The 19,509-nt window shown below is 37.0% G+C and overlaps 1 long non-coding RNA gene across 3 annotated transcripts in view; it reads left to right on the forward strand.

The window, feature by feature from the left end:
* LOC123778864 (uncharacterized) overlaps nt 1-19,509 on the forward strand; it is a 441,504-nt gene that overhangs the window by 350,033 nt on the left and 71,962 nt on the right. For 2 of the 3 annotated variants that reach the window (XR_015721665.1, XR_006776027.2), the window contains exons 2-3: nt 6,069-6,149; nt 17,783-17,847. This is a non-coding gene — a long non-coding RNA (uncharacterized LOC123778864). The remainder of the gene's footprint in view (nt 1-6,068; nt 6,150-17,782; nt 17,848-19,509) is intronic. The other variant, XR_015721666.1, reaches the window with a different exon arrangement.

The raw sequence follows: 19,509 nt of genomic DNA on the forward strand, positions 1-19,509 counted from the left end.
GAATGTGCTCTTTTTAGAAGCATCCAGAACAGGGCACTTCCCCCCTTCCTCTAACTAATTTTTACTTTTTTCAAACCCATGTGTATTAATTAAAAGCTACGGAATTTAAATGTCTCTGGTCCCTTAGCCATGTGTCAAGTCCCTTTTTAGCATGTATGTTTGCCAGTATAAGCTGGATTAGGAGTTGTTAGCATCACTTAAAAATAATTATTTCACATATAGCTACTGTCTTTTTTATGTTGGGCAAATAATTTGCCTTCTGCTCTGCTGAAGTAGGGATGTGGTCGTAACCAAGTGTTCAAGCTGTCGGGAAAAAGGCTTCACACCTACTGTGCTAGCAAATGCCATGAATAGAGTTCACTTTGAGAGAAAGAGAGGGAGAAATAGTAAAACCAGGATGGAGCATCTGAAACATGACAACGTAGATCAAAAGAAAAGGACATTCACCAGCAGTGAGAATCCAAAAATAAATTAGGATAACAATTACATTTACAATAGCATCCAGAAGAGCAAAACACTTAGGAAAAATTGAATAAAAGAAGTGCAAGTCATGCTCATTGAAAATTATAAAACATCAAACCCAATTAAAGAGGAGCTAAATAAATGGAAAGATATCCTTTGTGAATTGAAATATTGATTTTTTTAAGGTGGCAATACTCACTAAATTGGTCTATAGGTTAAACGCAATTATTAAAACCCCAGCTGACTTTTTAACAGAAATTGAACAGCTAAACCTAAAATTCAGTTGGAAATGAGTAGACCAAACAATATTTTAGAAGGGGATCAAATTGGAAGGACTCGTAATTCTAAATTTGGAAGCTTATTGTAAAGCTACAATAATTAAGACAGTGTGTTCTGGCATAAGGATAGACCTAGAGATCAGTGGAATAGAACTGAAAGCCCAGAAGTAAGCCCTCACATTGTGGTCAATTATTTTTCAACAAAGTTATGAAGAAAATTAAACAGGAAAGAAGTAGCCTTTTCAGAAGCTAGTTCTGGAATAATTTGCTATCCACATGTAAAAAGATGAATTTGGACAAGGCAAATAACCCAATTTAAAAATGGACAAAATCTGGGGCGCCTGGGTGGCACAGCGGTTGAGCGTCTGCCTTCGGCTCAGGGCGTGATCCCGGTGTTGTGGGATCGAGCCCCACATCAGGCTCCTCGGCTATGAGCCTGTTTCTTCCTCTCCCACGCCCCCTGCTTGTATTCCCTCTCTCGCTGGCTGTCTCTATCTCTGTCGAATAAATAAATAAAAAATATTTAAAAAAAAAAAAAAAAAAAAAAAAAAAAAAAAAATGGACAAAATCTTTGAATAGATATCTCTCCAAAGAAGATACACAAATGGCCAATAAGCACTTGAAAATATGCTCCATCATTAACCAGAAAATGTAAATCAAAACCACCATAAAGGGCACCTACGTAGCTCAGTCGGTTAACGGTCTGACTTGGGTCAGGTCTTGATCTCAGAGTCCTGCGGTGGAGCCTTATATCCCCACTCAGCGGGGAGTCTGCTAGTCCCTCTCCCTGGCCCCCTCCCCCTGCTCATGCTGTCTCTCTCTCTTAAATAAATAAATAAAATCTTAAAAAAAAAAAAACCCACAATAAGATATCATTTTCCACCTAGGATAGCTATAATCAAAAAGTCAGGTAACAAAAGTTGGTAAGAATATGGAAAAATTGGAAGTCTCATACGTTGCTGTGAGAAAGTAAAGGGTGCAGCCACTTTGGAAAACAATATAGTAGCTTCCTAAAATGTTAAATATAGAGTTACTATATGACCCAGCAAAGTGTAGGTCAACAGAAATAAGTGTATGGGAATATTTGCAGCAACATTATTTAAAATAGCTAAAACTTAGAAACAACCCAAGTGTTCACCAACTGGATAAATAGTATTTGGATATCTGTAGAATAGAATACTATTCGGTAATAAAAAGGAACAAAGTATTTGTGCAGGCAACAACATGGATGGACCTCAAAAACATTATGCTTAGTGAAAGAAGTCAGACACCAAAGAATACAAATTGTATGATTCCATTTATATAAAATATCCAGAAAAAGGCAAATATATATATATATGTAGAGAGAGAGAGAAAGTAGATTATTATTTGTCTAGGATTGTGAGTGGGAATGGGGAATGAGTGTATATGAGTACGAGATCTCTTTGTGGGGTGATGAAAAGATTCCAGAACTAGAATATGGCAATGTTTGTAAAACTCTTTACATATATTAAAATTCATTGAATTGTACAGTTAAAATATATGAACTTTATGGTGTATGAATTGTCTTATCAAAGCTGTTACAAAAAAGACAGAAAGATATCCTTCAAGTTTCACACTTGCTTAGTGATTATAAAGCAATGTTGTATTTATGATTTAATTTAATCTTTACAATTTCACGGAGTGGAAGCTGTTATTTCTGTTTCACAGAAGAAATAGGCTCAGAGAAGTCCTTTTAACCACCATGGTTTTACAGCAGGTAGGGAACACCAAATCCAAATGCAATGTTTATTTTTTTAATTCCAAATCATCCAACATTTTGGTAGTGAAAGTTGTACTACAAATTCTCCCAAGTTTGTTCAATGGCTCAAATGCAGTAGAAGTTTATTTCTTCCCCATGAGAGACTTCAAAGCCAGTGTCCCTGGTCAGGAATTGGGAGATCCGGACACCTTTCATCTTGTGGCTCAACCATTCCCTAGGACTTCAGCATCATCTCATTGACTGGCAGAGAGGAAAGAGGGCATGGAGGGATTTTTAAAAAGCCTTTGCCTGGGAAAACACACTTTATCTCCTCACATTCTGTTGGCTAGAATCTCAGTCATACTTAAATTCCAGGGTAGCTAGAAGTGTAGACTGGTTGTGGGTCCTGAAAGAAGAGGAGAATGGGTTTTGGTGAACAGCCAGCAATCTCTGCCACAGAAATGTAACCTTTAAGAAAACTCGTGATCTGAAATGGCAACTTTAAAGTCAAATTTATCTAATACATTCTCATACTCTTGTAGCATTAACTGAGGATATAATTTTGCTATGAAGCAGCAACCAGAAAAAGCCTAAACATTCATTCTGAGTTTCTAACTTTGCTTATCAAGAATATAACACAAATCATGTTCCTTTTTTAATTGCCTGGGTAACCAGGAATTATATGGTTCTAAGTTGACAGTGTTCAAGCATCGACTGAATCACCACTTCATCAGTTCATACTTCAGCTCTGTCATTTATCACTATGCAATTTGGACATGTTATTTAACACCTCTGAATTTCAGGTTCTCCATCTGCAGAAATGGAATAATACACCTCACTTGTCAGAGTTTATCAGAAAAATTAAACATCCCTAGAACATTAGCTGATGTAGCAGACATTTAGTAAATACTATTTATCATCAGCTTTACCCTAGAAGGTCCTTTAAGATACTGTGAGTCAATGGTTTGGTGATAAAAGACCTAAAACAATTAACTTCCTTTTATTTCTTCAGTGTATTTTTTTCAGACACATTTAATTAAAATGCATAGCAATAATATATGCTTTCCATCTTCTCACTCCTCCCCTGTTGAATAATTAATTCAATATGTGTTTCTTTCTGCACATCCCAAAATGGCAATTTCAAGCATATCAAGTCCCCCGCCCCCCAAAAAAAGTCACATATGAATCTTGCTGAGAAGACTGGCACATGATCACGTGAACACAACTCTTCCATTAAGTTAGAACTCAGGCTGGTGGCTATGTGGGTACTCATTCTGAGTTCCTCCTCATGGTTGGCAGACAGGTTCTCTCCTTTCTTTCACTGATGCAAGAAGAGAAGAGTATATCAGCTTTCTGTGCTACAGCTTTCACTTGCTTCACCTTTCTCCCAAGAAAAATGTCAGAAAGAAATCTTTGCTTTCCATTGAATAAGTTGACAGGAGCAGGGATAATGAAATGCAGCTTCTTGTTAGACAGAAAAGAGGAGATGATAATAGAACTCTCTGGAAAAGTTTTCTTTTCTTTTGTTTTAATTTTGTTTTCTAAAAATTCTTCATAGGCACATGAACTAATGAGTAATTACACGTGAATAATGGGGAAATTGTCCTGGAGCCAAAACAGTGACACCATTCAGTGGTCCCCAAACATGGAAGGGTTTATCAAACACCGAGGAAACTTCTGAAAATCCAGATGTTCACTTACCATCCTGTACCTACTGAAACGACATTTCTGAGTATTGGCCTCCCATTAGAGAGCCAAGAGCTGGCATTTTCTTGTATTCATCATAATTGAACCACATGAAAGCGTCAACACTTGACAGGTTTTTTTTTTTTTTCAACCTACAAATGGCAATTTTTATATAGTTCTACCTAATATTTAACTAGGTCAGTTATTTTAATTTTTGATCCCCCTGGGTGGCTTTTTGAAAGATATCTATTCCCAGGTTTGTCTTCTAACCCACTAAATCAGAATTCTAGAACAAGAAAATTATACTGCTCTGGAACCCGCAAGGAACAATCCTTAGAAAGTGTAAGAAGGAGTCTTTCCGTTTGTACAGTTGTGGAGGTCTGGAAAAAGGAACATCATGATGGTGCCTCTACTTGTGAAAAAGGAGGAGTGAGTTCTACTGCTTCCTGTATTTGGAATTGGAAAACAACTACTCAGAAATTAAGTCCTTTTGCATAGATTTGAATTCCTGGAAAATGAAGCACTGAAGTGAAATTTTAAAATGTATTTTATGTTTATGTATGGGATCAAGGTATAATTTTGCTTTATTAAAAATGTTTATATCCCATAGGAATCTATGAACACAAGCCTAAAGAAGCATATTCCACATTAATTCTTAAAGCTGCCTTGGAATTAGCTGTATGAAAACATGTCTGTTGTGTGTGGAGCAGGGTAAGGGTGTGGATAGAGTCTGCTCTGACAGGAACCCCGGTGTCCCCAATATTTATTTGACTCACTGTGTTACCAAGTTTTGACTCTGGTTCTCTGCTCTTCGCACCTATGTGCGTGCGCACGCACACACACAGAAGGGAGAGACAGACAGACAGACAGACAGAGAAAGTTAAGTTCAGCCTGACTTTGTATACCTAGCTCTCTCTCTAGCCACTGGCTTATTTTTGTCCAAATGCTTTCAGAACATCTGCAGGAAATCCACAGGACTTGAAATTAGTTTGCTTAAGACTGAAATTATTTGTGTAATGAGCAAACACAACCCTGTGGTATACACACCTGGAATATTTTTTACTTATTTGGTATCCAGTAGTTTATTTTCTACATTGCAATGTCCACCTCTGACTGGTGTTGATAGAGTATTGGTTAACTTAAAGTGTCCCATTAACATACTTGCAAATGTGTTCAGTGCTATCCAAAATCATTTTAGTCTCATTTGGAATAAAGCAGTCTCATTTCAGGTATATGTTCCATCACAGTAAGGTGTCTCTATGCTCAGCCAGTGTCCAGGTCAAAACCCCATTAGAGGATCACAGGCAGCGTTTTTGTGAATGCCTACAGTAAGCTGAGACCTTGAGAGCAGGCATAGGGGAAACTTCTCTTTATCCCCTATTATCCATATCTCTTGAGCCTGCCCTGCTCCTATTGGGGGGATGGGAGATGTAGGAGATTACCAATACGATCTCCAGTACATCATTGTTCTTGTTTGTGGCCTTCCTCTTAACTTAATGCTGCAAAAACAAAAACAAAAATAAAAATATTCTGACCACCATTGTTCCTCTGTGCTGCTGGTGTTCAAATGCCTGGCTCTGTTATGAGAGGCACTTGATGTTCTTTGGGTGCTACATTGTGGGATGGGGAGGGAAGTACAATCTCTCGCCCAGGTATAGCCTTGCCCCACACTTCCCACAGTGTGTCATCCATCCCTCCACCTCCATCTCATTGTCTCTTTCTCCTAGGCTCCTCATGTTCTAATAAGCAGCCTTCTAGGGATATTTCAAGATGGCATAACCCTGACCACCTAAACTGATATATTCTCCAGTCACTGGAGATCCACTGTCTTTGCAAAGTCTAAGTGGCAGAAATCCAGGTTATTCCCAGATACTACTTCTCTTAATTTAACTAAAATCTCTACTATTGTCTCTATATTTCAGCAGCATCCAAAGTGTCCACCAGCTCTGCGACCCCACAATTTTCTGATTGAAGCCGAACCTGAATTTTCTCATTTAGCACAGGTAAGAGAACCCTAATTTCTTGGAAGCGGAAAGAAATCAAATGCCATTCTTTCTCACTCCTGAGGAGAGCAGGAAAGGGATAGTTTCCATGTCAAAAAAAAAAAAAAAAAATCTCTTTCTCCAGAAAGACAAAGATTTCCCCTGGCCCTTTTCGTGACCCATTTTTTGGAGGGAAAAGAGGGTATATGGTTAAAGAAATGTGTTTTCGTGTAGGTTCTTTGCAATTTTGCAGTGGGCATGCTAGCAATCCAGGGGACATTTTGAAATTATACATAAAGCAAGTAGCACCTTTTTTCTCTTTTGCTTCCCTAGATTAATTATGCTTATGACCCTCAATCAGATGGAGTCAAAGTCAAGGAAGAACATAAGAATCCATGCATAAAGATAATGCCTCAGTGTTACCATGGATGCTTAGTATATTACCAGATTTTCTCTAACCTGAATTTGTCATCTTATAAAGGGCAGTACAATCCATTCAGTCAACTAAGTTAGAGGTTAAAAACTAAGGAAGATGGAAGTTAAATAAATTAATGCTCCAGCAAATAGAATTGAAATGAAGTCTATGAACAGGACCAGGTGTTAGGAGACATACAAAAGTGGTATCTACTTAGTCTGGGGTGAAGGGAGGGTTCTCTGAGGAAATGGCATTTGACCTGTACTTGGAGTTAACAAGGCAAAAGGACTAAGGGAAGAGAGCTTTGAAACCTTAGGCAGGCAACCAAGACCATGCCAATGAAGGACAATGAATGTAAAGAAGGCCAATGAGACATAATAGACCTTCTAGGCAGGCAACCAAGACCATGACAATGAAGGACAATGAATGTAAAGAAGGCCAATGAGACAAGTCAGGAGTGAAGAGAGGGCTTTGAGATGAAACTGTAGAGATGTGAAGGGAATCTTACCATAATAGACCTTCTAGGCCCTATTGAGGCTTTTGGACTATAATCAAAGAACAATAGGATTCTATCAAGGTATCAACAGTGCACTTAAGCAGGAGAGCGACATGGTAAAATTTGCTTTTCAAGAAGTTCACTATGGCCAACGTGTCAGTAAAGGCTTAAGAGGAGAGCAAAAATCATAGTAAGGTGACCAGTGAGTAGGCCAAAATAGCAGTTATTCATTTAATTAATAACAATTGGAACAAGAAATTTAAATTCATTCTAATAAAATTTTTCACATTCTATACCAATGCCATGGACTATTTGGAATGCAACTAAAATGTATACATAATACTGAGTTTATTTTATTTCTTCAAACAAGAAATATTGTTCATGTTACTATATAGCAAGCATTATGCAGAAAATCACGAAGGTAAATGATTGTAAGGTTCTGCATGGAAAAAAGGTCTTAGGTTGTTGAAAGACTTAGACATGTACAAAACTAATTGTAAAATAATGTGACTACCTTGACAAAATAAATAATTAATATGGAAGAGAGAAAAGAGAGTAATATAACCCTATGACCATAGTGATCCATCTTTCATCCCTTTCATTTGTAATATCTTTCTGAAAAATACATAAGTGATGGGATCTCTCTATTATGGTACATTTTTATAGGAGAGATTGTTTTTTGCCTACTATGGTTATTATTTGCTGGTTCCATCGTGCTTGCTGGGGATGAGGATTGTGAGGGGCGGAGCATGAGTTCGTGTATATGTATGTATTCATTTTGTGTGGTCTGAGGTGTGTGTTCCACTTCTTTTATAAAGCCAGTGTTGTGCACTTTAATAGGTCATGAATAAAATAAACCATTCTACAATTGCTCTTAAAACTTGAAGACTGCCCTTTTCGTACAGATTTATTTGTATATTTTTATATTGTGGGCAAAGTCAAGTCATATAAGCACAAATCTTTTTTTAATATAATTTGTCATTTACATTATCTCTGCCTTCTAAGACAGGAGAGTATGCAGACAGAAAAGTAGCTTGGGCATAGGGTCCCAGAGTATGCTAACACAGAGACAAAGCCATGAAGAACATCAGAGGAATAGCCATGAAAGGCAGTAAGGTAGTAGGAAAGTCAGGAGAACATAATGTTCCTAAAACCAAGAGAAGAAAATGCTCCCCGAAGGAGGAAGTGGTAAACAGAGTCAGAGGCTACTGAAAAGTAAAGATGGAAAAGAGTGGTGACTGCTGCTTGCCAATGTGTCCTTGGTGATACTGGGAAGAAGAGCCACTGTGATTGGTAACTAGGGTGAACTGACCTAATCAAAGACGTGAGGTGGAGAACCTTTGGGAAAAATTTTCAAAAAGTTTTCCCGTGAATGAAGAAAGGAAAAAATGAAGCAGAAGAGAGAAATAGTATGAGAGAGAATTTTCCCCTCAAAAAGAGATTCAAAAACATATTTGTAAAGAAATGATAAGGTGGAGAAGGAAAGGAGGATGTGGAGAGGGTGGAGGAGATAAGTAACATTTCTTAACTACTTTCTTTGCCCCGGGCACTATTCCGAGAATTTTACAGGCATTAATTAATGTCATCTTAATTATATCCTAACATCCTAGGATGTACAAACTATTACTAACCCATTTTGTAGATGGTGAAACTGAAAGAGAAATTCAGTAAGTGCTCTACAAAGCTATTAGCTCCTCCAGTTGGTCTACACAGCTAGAAATAAGGGAAGCAATGCTCGATCAAGGCAGATTCTACCCAGAGCCCACCCCTGAGCCACTATGTTATATCCTTTTGTAGAAAAGGAGGAAAGTGGGTAATGCAAGGGAGAGAGAAGAGAGAATGCTTAATCGTGGACAGGAAGTTTGCTTGACTGCAAATGTTTGCGGAAGTGACAAAGTGAACGATACAAAGCATCGGTCATGAGGTTGCCCTACGTGATAAGCAAGGTCTTCAAGTTTTACAGGAACCCAAGAGCTAGCAGAGAAAATATGCAGAAATACAGGTAGGATGGTAGGTAGAATGAGAACAAAATGAAGAAGTTCTAATCTATTTTCAATGAAATACAAATTTAGATCATGAATGAAGAGGGAGGAGGAGTGAAGAGTAATGTGTTAGGGAGACGAGAGTAGAAGAAAATGACATAGTATCACCGCCTTCTTAAAGATAACTTTACTACAAGGTACCACATCCTCAGTGTAGAAAACATATATATATATAATAAAAACAAGAATAAAAGAATTGTTTCTAATCCAACCATCCAGAGAAAACCACTACTAATTTTCATTTTTCTTTCTATGTGTTTTATATAATTGAATGGTGCAAAGGTTTTTGTAACCTACCTTCCTTGTGTAACAAAGACCGTTTTCTCTTTCCATTAAGTATCTTCTGTTCTTCTAAGTATTCTTCTATCATTAATAATGGTGTTGCATTGTGCTGACATACGTTATTCAATTAATCCAACACTTCTTGATGTTTAGATTCTTTCCCGGTCTTTTGCTATTAGAAACAGTGCAACAGTGAACATCTTCATAGGTGAATAGCAATGATCCTTTTGAGAGTGGGAAAGTGAGCATATGAGGGAGGAGGAGGAGGGTTTTGTGACTCAATACAGTGTGCACTTGAAGCTCATGATCGTGAATTTTTTCAAAGATTTTATTTATTTGAGAGAGAGAGCACAAGCAGGGAAGGAAAGACAGAAGGAGAGGGAGAAGCAGACTCCCTACTGTGCATGGAGCCTGATGTGGGGCTCAATCTCAGGACCCTGAGATTACGACCTGAGCTGAAGGCAGATACTTAACCAACTGAGCTACCGATGATCATGAATTTAAACAAAACAATAATTAAGCAGTTTTGAACTTACCTTCTGCAATGCTCAGCTGTTCAGCATACGCATAGAATAGGCAGATAAGTGGGTGTAATTTGAACTGTAGTTTAGTTAGAGGAGGGTAACAAAGGAGGAAAGGGAATAGAAGGTTTAAAATGAGGTGATTATGATAGACCCTAGAAGCTAAGCTGAATTAAGAGGTAAATGAATTTATGTGATGAGTAGGGAAAACACAAGAGTCAAGTTGGTAGAGGTCTTAATAAGGTAGACAAGTGGCCAGAGAGTAGGCAGGGTGGCAGCAGATAGGTTGGAAGGAAAGCAGGTGGTGGCGAGACTAGGAAGTTCAGGTAGGGATTCTGAGAGACAGTGCAGTGTAGCCAGAGTGCCTGCCTTCAAATCCCAACACAGTCATTTAACCCTGGTCACTCATCTTTGTGTCTCTGCTTCCTCATTTGTAATATGAAGATAATAATGGTATCTAGAACATAGAGTTGTTGGTAATAAAGGAGTCAGTATGTTAAGTGGCAAGTATTAGATGCTATTAATATTATTGAGGATAAGTCCAGCATGTTTGAACCTTTGTTAGAAGGAGTGTTTAAGAAAACACTTAAGTTTTGCCATGTAAGATTTCATTTAGCCCTCTGTTTCATTTCCTTAAATATTTAAATAAATTCTATACTTCTAGTTAATATATTTAGAGTTTGATTGTGGTGATTTATTTTTAATAATGGAGGCAGCTCCCCTTCATGAAAAATCCTTCACTTGTCTTTTAACTCTTAATTGAAACAGGTTTTAATTTTATGGGAATTTCTCCTGTGAGATTCTTAGATTTTACTTTCTACCTCCTCTTCACTGGTTTTATATGTCCAGTAAATTTGCCTAAAGGTAAATGGCAAAATGGAGAAGTTGAAGCAAGGGAAAAAACATGGTTTGAATAACCATACAGCAGAAGAAAGATATTGTTTTATTTCCTTTTCCAGAGCATTTTAAATGCTAACATGCTTTAAGGTTTATCTTCCTAGTCTCATAACAAACAGATAAAAGTCGAGCATCGATGTATGCTAAGTATTATAGATACAATGAATGTGATACCATGTAACTAGTAATAAAGTGATAGGTACAGGGCATTGTATAGTGGTGGGAAGTGGAGCACAGTGCTAGTTAAACTTGCCGGACAATTCAGGATTTTAACTCAGGCCACTTAGCTGTCAGTCTGTGCATTTAACCACTACCCCATACTGCCTCCCGGAAAATAACAGAGCCATGTCATTGCACGACTTCAGGGCTTTCATTGTCATTGAGGTCTATGTAAATGATATTTCCCAGGATATATTTTATATTAAACAAAATATATATTTTCATAGCTCTTAGTTCATGCTACAAATAATAATAGCATTTTTCTTTTAAAAATGATGGGGGAAAAGTATATCAGTGGTATCATTTAAGAAGGACAAAGATGACTTTCACTGCTGATAATAATGAGGGAATGAGGGGCGCCTGGGTGGCTTAGTCAGTTAAGAATCCAGCTGTTGATTTCAGCTCAGGTCATGATCTCAGGGTCGTGAGATCAAGCTCCATGATGGGCTCGGTGCTCCGCTTGGACACTGCTGGGGATTCTCTCTCTCCTTCTTCCTCTGCCCCTCCCCAGCTTGCACCCTCTTACACACTCCCTTTCTCTTTCAAATGACAATAATAATGATGATAATAATAATAATCGAACGATATTGCCCTGAATGGTTCCTTTACCTAGAATAGTAAAAGAAAATTTTGATGGACATGTTTCAATAGACAATGAACATTGTTTATTGCTGAATCCAAGTAAAATTCTGCTGCGTAACAAAAGATCTTCTCCATGCTCATAGTGTGCTCAAAGTTCAACATTTTGCTTTTCCTTTCTAATAAATAATTCCTGGAAAGGATTCCAAAATTATTAAATATTCATTTTCACGTTATGTTGATTCCAAGTTTGTAAAAAGAAAGATTTACCCCCAGCATTCCAATCACATCAAATGCCTTCTATTCTGCCTTTAATATTCATAAAGGCAATCTGATCTCTGATCTGTTTCTTGCATAAATCCAACGGGCATCAGAGAAACCAATGTTCAGAAAAATAATATGATGGAAGACATTTCAACCTGATACTCAATTTAGTGAATACCATTTGGTGCTTCTTTTCACCTTTCACTGACTCACCAAGCATTACTGGAGAGAGGATTGAAGTAGGAGAAGGAATGTGAATATTAGCTTCACACATTGGTAGGTAGACTATTGATATTACATTCTAATTATATCCACATCAAATTTTAAAATGTGTTTCTTTGGAAACATAATGCTTTTAAACTCTTCTATATGCAATCTTTACCTTTTAAATTTTCATCTCTAATATAATAGTTGTATATAGTGATCACTTACTAAGTGCTTATAACAATATGCTGAGCAATTTGCAAACATACTTTATTGAATATCTTTAAAACTCTATGCTATAGCCACAGGGTAGTTTTCAAAGAATTTCCTAAAACAGAATCATATTTGATTCTGACCACAATCTTGTTTAAGAGGAAAAATAATTAGTATAATTTCACAAAGGAATGAAGACAGGAAAATCCCATGAATTTGTTCTAGGTCACACAGTTTGTAAGTAGCAGAGGTGAGAATCAAGCTGTCTTCTCTCTAAAGCAGTTTCAACACATGAAGAGGCAAGATCTTTAATTTCCAAAACAAAAGTTTAAATTACATTATTTTTATTTTATTTTTTTAAGATTTTATTTATTTCTTTCTTTTAGAGAGAGAGAGCAGGAGAGGGGGCAGAGGGAGTGGGAGAGAGAGGATCTCAAGCAGACTCCACGCTGAGCAGGGAGCCTGACTCCGAGCTCTATCTCACAACCCTGAGATCACGACCTGAGCCAAAATCAAGAGTCAGAGGCTTAACCAACTGAGCCACCCAGGCACCCCTAAATTACATTATTTTTAAAATCTTCATATTTCTTAATGCGAAAGTATATTCTTGCAAGGATACAGATAGTACTCCAAACATTATGGCTGTATGTTTTTCATTTCATATACAATATGTTTTTGTTGTTCATCATAATACTAACCAGAATAATTGCTATATAGATTTAGAGCTATTTGTCTTAGATTTTCACATTTCTCTCTCCCATTGCACATAATTTTGTTAATAGAATATTTACTTATCAGGTATTTAGACTGTAAACTATGAAGGCAGAAACCATGAGAATATTTTATTCATTGTAGTATTCAGAGGATGAAGCACAGTGCGTAGCACCTGATAGACATTCAGTTAATATTTGATTAATTTCAATCAAAGTAATTTAATTTCATAAAAGGGATAGAAGATTAGGCAAGTGATAGTGGGTAGGGTGAGAATGTACTTGCTATGAATCCCTACCAGCAGTACATATGTATTTAAAGGCTCATAGAAGTGGATTCATCAAAGTCTTCATTATCTACTTTTCATTTAATCCATTACTAAACTTAGAAATTGAGTTGATTTAGCTTGGCACCTATTATGCGAAAATAGTGTCAAAAGCTCTGACTTGCACTTGTAGTATATTGCAAAAAAAAATTAGATCAACAAAAATAATTGCATGGTGTTAAGAATTATTCATTCATTTGATAAATACCTATGAGCAATTATTATGGACTAAAAAGATTAAACAAAACAAACAAAATTCCTTGCTTCACGAAGTTTATAATCTGGTGATAGAGACAGATATTAAACCTATAAAATAATAAATGTGTAATATATCAGTCAGAGACTGGTGTAGGAAGAATTCTAAAGCAGGAGAAGGGAACAGGCAACGATTTAGTTGAGGAATGTAGCCAGATTATTCAGAGGCACCCTCTTCTGGGAGTGGGTAACAATGTTTCCATTAACAGAAATTCTCAATGGAGAGAAGAAAGGTGAGGTTTGGAGTGGAATGATGACACTGGGGCCAATGCAGCACAGGATGTGGGGGTTCTTATTCAAGGTGCACACGCTTGCTTTCCACTATCTCCACCATGGTGCTGAAAACTAATGGCTGGAAACAGATAGTGGTGTCCTCTGTGAATTCGAGTTAGTAGTCATTAATTTACTCTTATTTCTTAGAAAAAGGCATGTGTGCACAATGTTTCTTTCTATGCATACGTCTCATCTCCTGCACTGGGATCAACTCACCTTAATTGTATTAGCTTTTTGTGGAGTGTATGAAAAAGGTAAAGAGATTCACATAGTTTCAAAAGTTTTACCCAATTGTTTCGGTCAGGGCTCATTTTTTTCAAATTGACAGATAACAATGCTTCTCTGTGTACCTGGTAATTTTCATTTGGATGCCACATATTGAGGACTTTTAAAAAGTGCTGAATATTCTTGAGTTGAAAAAAAAAATACCGTTAAACTTTGCAGTGGGCTGCAGTGAAGTTACTTGGAAACAGTTTTACCTTTTTAAAGCTTGGTTTCCAACACTGTTAGGTAGACTAGAACAGCTGTTAGTCTTGGGTTAATTACACTCCACTACTGAGGCAGTAATCTTCTAAGTTCCTGATGCTTCAGGTATTATGATGTTTTTCTACTCTTGCTAGTGAGAAACAAACAATTCCAGACTGTATTAAGCTCCGGGGATTATTGTGCTTTCTTTTAAAAGGCTCCTTCCCCCACCTAAGGTAATTTCTCACAAAGACATGCTGATCAGTATTCAGCTGATGATTCAAAGGGCAGCCTCTGCAGCTCTCTGTGGCTCTCTTCCTGTGCTGATTTTCTTGCTGTGGCATTCTGCTCTGGGAAGTCCAGCCACCTGGGCACCCCCGTACACCCAATTCTATCACATCAACTTAGGAAAATGCCAGGCTCTTTCTGGAGTCCTCTCCCAGTGCTGTGGCTAGAAATACCTCTAAGAAGGAAGCTCCGAGAAGGGAAAAGGAGGAGGGGGACAATTGTGGGGAATTTTCCTCTCTCATAGGATTATTTCTGTGCACTGCCTAAAACCATGATTTTGTGCAATGTCTGAAAACCATTATTTCATATTTTTTTTTAGTGATTTAAGGTCAAAGGGTTAATCTAGTTCCTGTTATTCCTTTTTGGCCAGAAGCAGAAGTTGGCTCCCAAAGTTTTCAGGCTGTATTTAGAGGGAAGAATTATAGCAGATTAAATGAAGTGAAATATTTGTGTTGACCACAGTTAAAAAGTAAGATGGAAATGATAGTTTGGAATTAGGTTTTGGAGAGATTTAAGGCCTGGTTTATGAAGCTTTGACTCAATATTTAAATAGGGGGAAGACAGTCATGGCTTGAATAGGAAAGTATCATGACAAAAGCGATGATTTAAGAGGATTAATCTGTCAGTAACATCTTGATTAGCATACATATAGTGTGTGTCTATGTGTGTGGATGTGTGTGTGTGTAACAGAACAGGTATAATAAACACATAAGATACATACTTTCATAACACATATACATAGCAACATGAAAACAAAAACACAAACAGCTTAACATAAATAACACATGGATTTTTTTTTTTAAGATTTTATTTATTTATTTGTCAGAGAGAGAGAGAGAGAGAGCACAAGCAGGGGGAGCGGCAGGCAGAGGGAGAAGCAGGCTCCCGCTGAGCAAAGGAGTCTAATGCGGGACTTGATCCCAGAACCCTGGGATCGTGACCTGAGCTGAAGTCAGACGCTTAAGAAACTGAGCCACCTAGGCGTCCCAATGCGTGGAGTCTTTACTTATTTTGTTCACCTGTGCACATCATAGGCAATAAATATATGCATTCAATGAATGACTGAGTGAACAAACAGATATCCTCTGAAATAGTCTATACCATGTCACATGTTGAACTCCAAGAAACTCTTTCCTCTGCTAATAGCACTCTAAAGAACAGAGACAGAGAAAAGGAACCGAAAGTGATTATAGATTTTAGCCCCACAGAATCAGGATTGCTGGCAGTGGGCAAGGATGTGGAGGAAAAAAAACAAAAACAAAAACTTGAGCTGCGTCTCTCCCAGAGATTTGGTTCATTTCTTTTCAACCAAAAGAGAGCTCAGATAAGAAATTGGTCACAACAGCAAACTATTTGTAAGAGATAAGTTTCTGGCTCATATTTTCCAACAATTTATATGACATTAAATATTGCAAAACCACTGTATTACAATTTTTTAAACATTTGAAGGATTCTACAAAAAGATAAATACATTTCTAAATACTGGCCATAATTATAACTAACCAAATTTGCATTGCATTTTAACCATGATATGAGTGTCCGATCTATGCTAATTCCCTGGTGCCCCCCCACTCATTAGTTGAGTTTAAGGAGCATTGATTCAAAGGTGAAACCTAATCTTTGTAGGCTGTTCAAGTGGACAATCTATACATTCTGGATTTTTTCTGTGTGAAGAAAATATGTAAAGCGATGAAAACATTCAAAGCTAAGAAGTTAAATTTAAATTTTTTCTAAGTTGATTCTGTAGTGCCAAAACGAGGCCCAAGATCAGAGAGATATCAGCTCCTCTGTTGAAAATAGACCTAGTATAGTCTGTGTCTGCTCTCGCCATGGAGGAATCATTCAGGAAATACCTGAGCACTTCAAATAGAGATTAACTTCCACAGAAGAGAGATAAATTCCAACTATAAAGGCAGAGATTCTTAAGATAATAATAATAATAATAATTAATAATAATAATAAAGGGCAATGTTTATTTTTTAATTTTCTTGGTAATCAAAACAAACTTTTTTTTGTTTATTGAATGAGTATTTAGCAGAAATGCTTTTATATTTTTTATAATTTTTATTTTGTTATATTAGTCACCATAGAGTACATCCCCAGTTTTTGATGTAGTGTTCCATGATTCATTATTTGCGTATAACGCCCAGTGCACCATGCAATATGTGCCCTCCTTAATACCCATCACTGGCCTATCGCAATCCCCTACCCCCCTCCCCTCTGAAGCCCTCAGTTTGTTTCCCAGAGTCCACAGTCTCTCATGGTTCATTCCCCCTTCTGTTTAACCCCCTTATCTTCCCTTCCTTCTCCTACATAGACGCTCTGACGGCAAGGGCAATGTTTATTAATGACACCACATGCAAAGCACTGTGCTATGAGGCCATTTCACATACTTGGTCTTCTTATATCCTCACTCCCTGAGGCAGGCAGGCACCGTTACTTAACCTCTCTAGTTTCAATATGCTCTCCTATAAACATACAGGTAAAAATAAAACACTCTTTTAAATATTGTCCTGGGAATTAGAAGATTCAATCTCAAATAAGCCCTTGGAACAATTATAGTATATAATAAATAGTTAATAAACGTTACCCCTAAGTATTATTGTCTCTCACTTTACAGTCACAGAAACTAAGGCAAAAATAATTAAAGGAAGTTGTCCAAGTTTTCCTCACTAGAAAGGGATCTGAGCTGTGAGGGGAAAAAATGCCCACTGCATAGCTCATTAGCAGATATTAATCAATTAATTAAAACGTTTAGCTTGAGTACCTGGGGAGAGAAATGATTCGATGGCCTCTCAGGATTGAGGGGTGCAGTAGAGTGGGCTGCATTTCAAGCTCAGTATTGTGCAGCTTGAGGAAGACAAGTGGCCTCTCACTGGCCTAAGATTCACTGTGTCTTCTCCGTTCTCAGGTCACAGTCTTTACCCCCTTTATCAGAAGCAGGCACAGCTTACCGTGCCCTGCGGGGGAAGCCCCACTCCCCCTTCGGTAGTCTGGGAGGGAAGGAAGGTCGTGATTTCCCAGCTACCTGCGTGAGCCTGGGCACTGTTTTCTAGGACGCTCTGGATTCCGCTGCACGGGAACAGAGCGCACTGGGTTTTAGAACAATTTATGGTGACTTTATTGATTCTAAAATTTGAAAAGCATTTAATGCTTCGATTATGATATGTCTTTACCTTTGCCTTGTTTTCTCTTTTTCCCACAGAAAGAAAGAACTCAAAAGAGATCTCCCAAAAAGGTGGAACATGAACAGCATTGAAATAATCTCAGGTACCTCATCTGTTGCTGTGATTTGTACTTTAGGTCCTAGCAGGGACTTAAGTTTATCATCCGCCTGTTTGGTCTTCCCTGTGGGATAAGAGTTTAAGGAAGGAGCTAGCTCTGCCCCAGGATTGCTACACTAAGAATCAGTCACAAGAGACCGCAACCAACAGAAACCTCCTTACAACGAGCTCTAGTCCAGAGAATGGAACTCTGTGACGTCAGGAGGTTACCTCGACTGCCTTCCACTCAAGGACCCTGCATACTTTTCCAGGGAATGTTAAACTTTATACTCGGGAGAATACCACTGTTTAAAATTACTTTCCTCTGAATGTAGGAGGCAATTTTAGCTGACCTTAGGCTTAGAAACTTATTCTAGTATACTATTCATCTTTCAAGCATTTTCCTTAAAAATCTTACCTATTACATTTAACTTTTAAAAATACTACTGAACTGAATTTATTCATGTTTTTACCTTGCTGTTTTATCATGTTTCTTAAATAACATTTTCTTTAATTTGTTTTTTAAATCTGCCAGATGGTGATATTTTTCATCTCTTATTTATTCTTAGCTTGTATTCCAAATTTTCTCTTCATCTCATTTTTTGATCATTTTATCTTTAAGGTTAAATGAGCCAAGTGACATACTTTTTGTGTAATTTCACCAAGTTCGTTTCCCTGTGGTTTTTTAAACAAATTTATACATTTTTACATGCTATTAAGTTTACTATATCTATTTATCTTTAACTCTCATTCATCAACTTATGTCAACTAGTAGCATATTCTCTTCACTAATCACTATTTCTTAGTTTTAAACATTTTGTTTATTTATTCCCTAAGTATACTGCAGCTTACTTTCTTCAGTCATTATGTGACTAAAAGTAGGAGAGAGTCAAAATAAAAATTTATACTCTCTTTTACAGAATGTTAGGACAGACTTCATATTTATTCTTCATAAAAGCTCTAGAAAACAGAGACAAAGTTAACATTAACTCACCCTGTTATTTAATTCTCACAATCCAAAAGTCAAATTAACCTACAAGAGAAAATTAAGCCTAGATCCCACATAAGCTGCAACATAGGGTGTTTGAATTTTCCCAGAAAATTCTGTGGAGAGATAATTAAAGAAAGATAATTTGAATAGTACATGGAATATTTTGCATACTTTGGGTTTGCAATATATATCAATGTCTATCTATCCATCTCTATATCTTTATATAAAATTTATATACAATATAAATGCTTTTCATTACCAAGGAGAAATCTGATAAATATTTTGGGGATTAATATTTGACTGAAAGACAGATTCCCAAGCAAGAGGTATTAATTATTTGACTATTATTCTAACTGGATACTTGGTAACAGGTCAAAATTGGTTGATTTTTTTGTTATGTAGAAGTAGAGACATGTTGACCACTTTCAGAGCTAGTAGCCTATTATTAAAAATGTTTAAAATCCAGAAATTTATCTCTGAAAATACCTCCAAAGATATGTGGGTCAGGAGATTCTTAATACAGAAAATTGTAAAGAAAGATTAAATAATAATGAATCCAAACCCTCGTTCTATAATATGTCATGAAGCTAAGGAAGGAAATAGAAGGAGGGTATTCATAACAATAGTGATGGCTTTGTGAAAACTCACCTGTTGTTCTATTCCATTAAATACAAGGAA

This window comes from Ursus americanus, chromosome 25 (genome assembly GCF_024610735.1).
Source record: "Ursus americanus isolate L20-20 chromosome 25, mUrsAme1.1.p, whole genome shotgun sequence".
NCBI lineage: Eukaryota > Metazoa > Chordata > Mammalia > Carnivora > Ursidae > Ursus > Ursus americanus.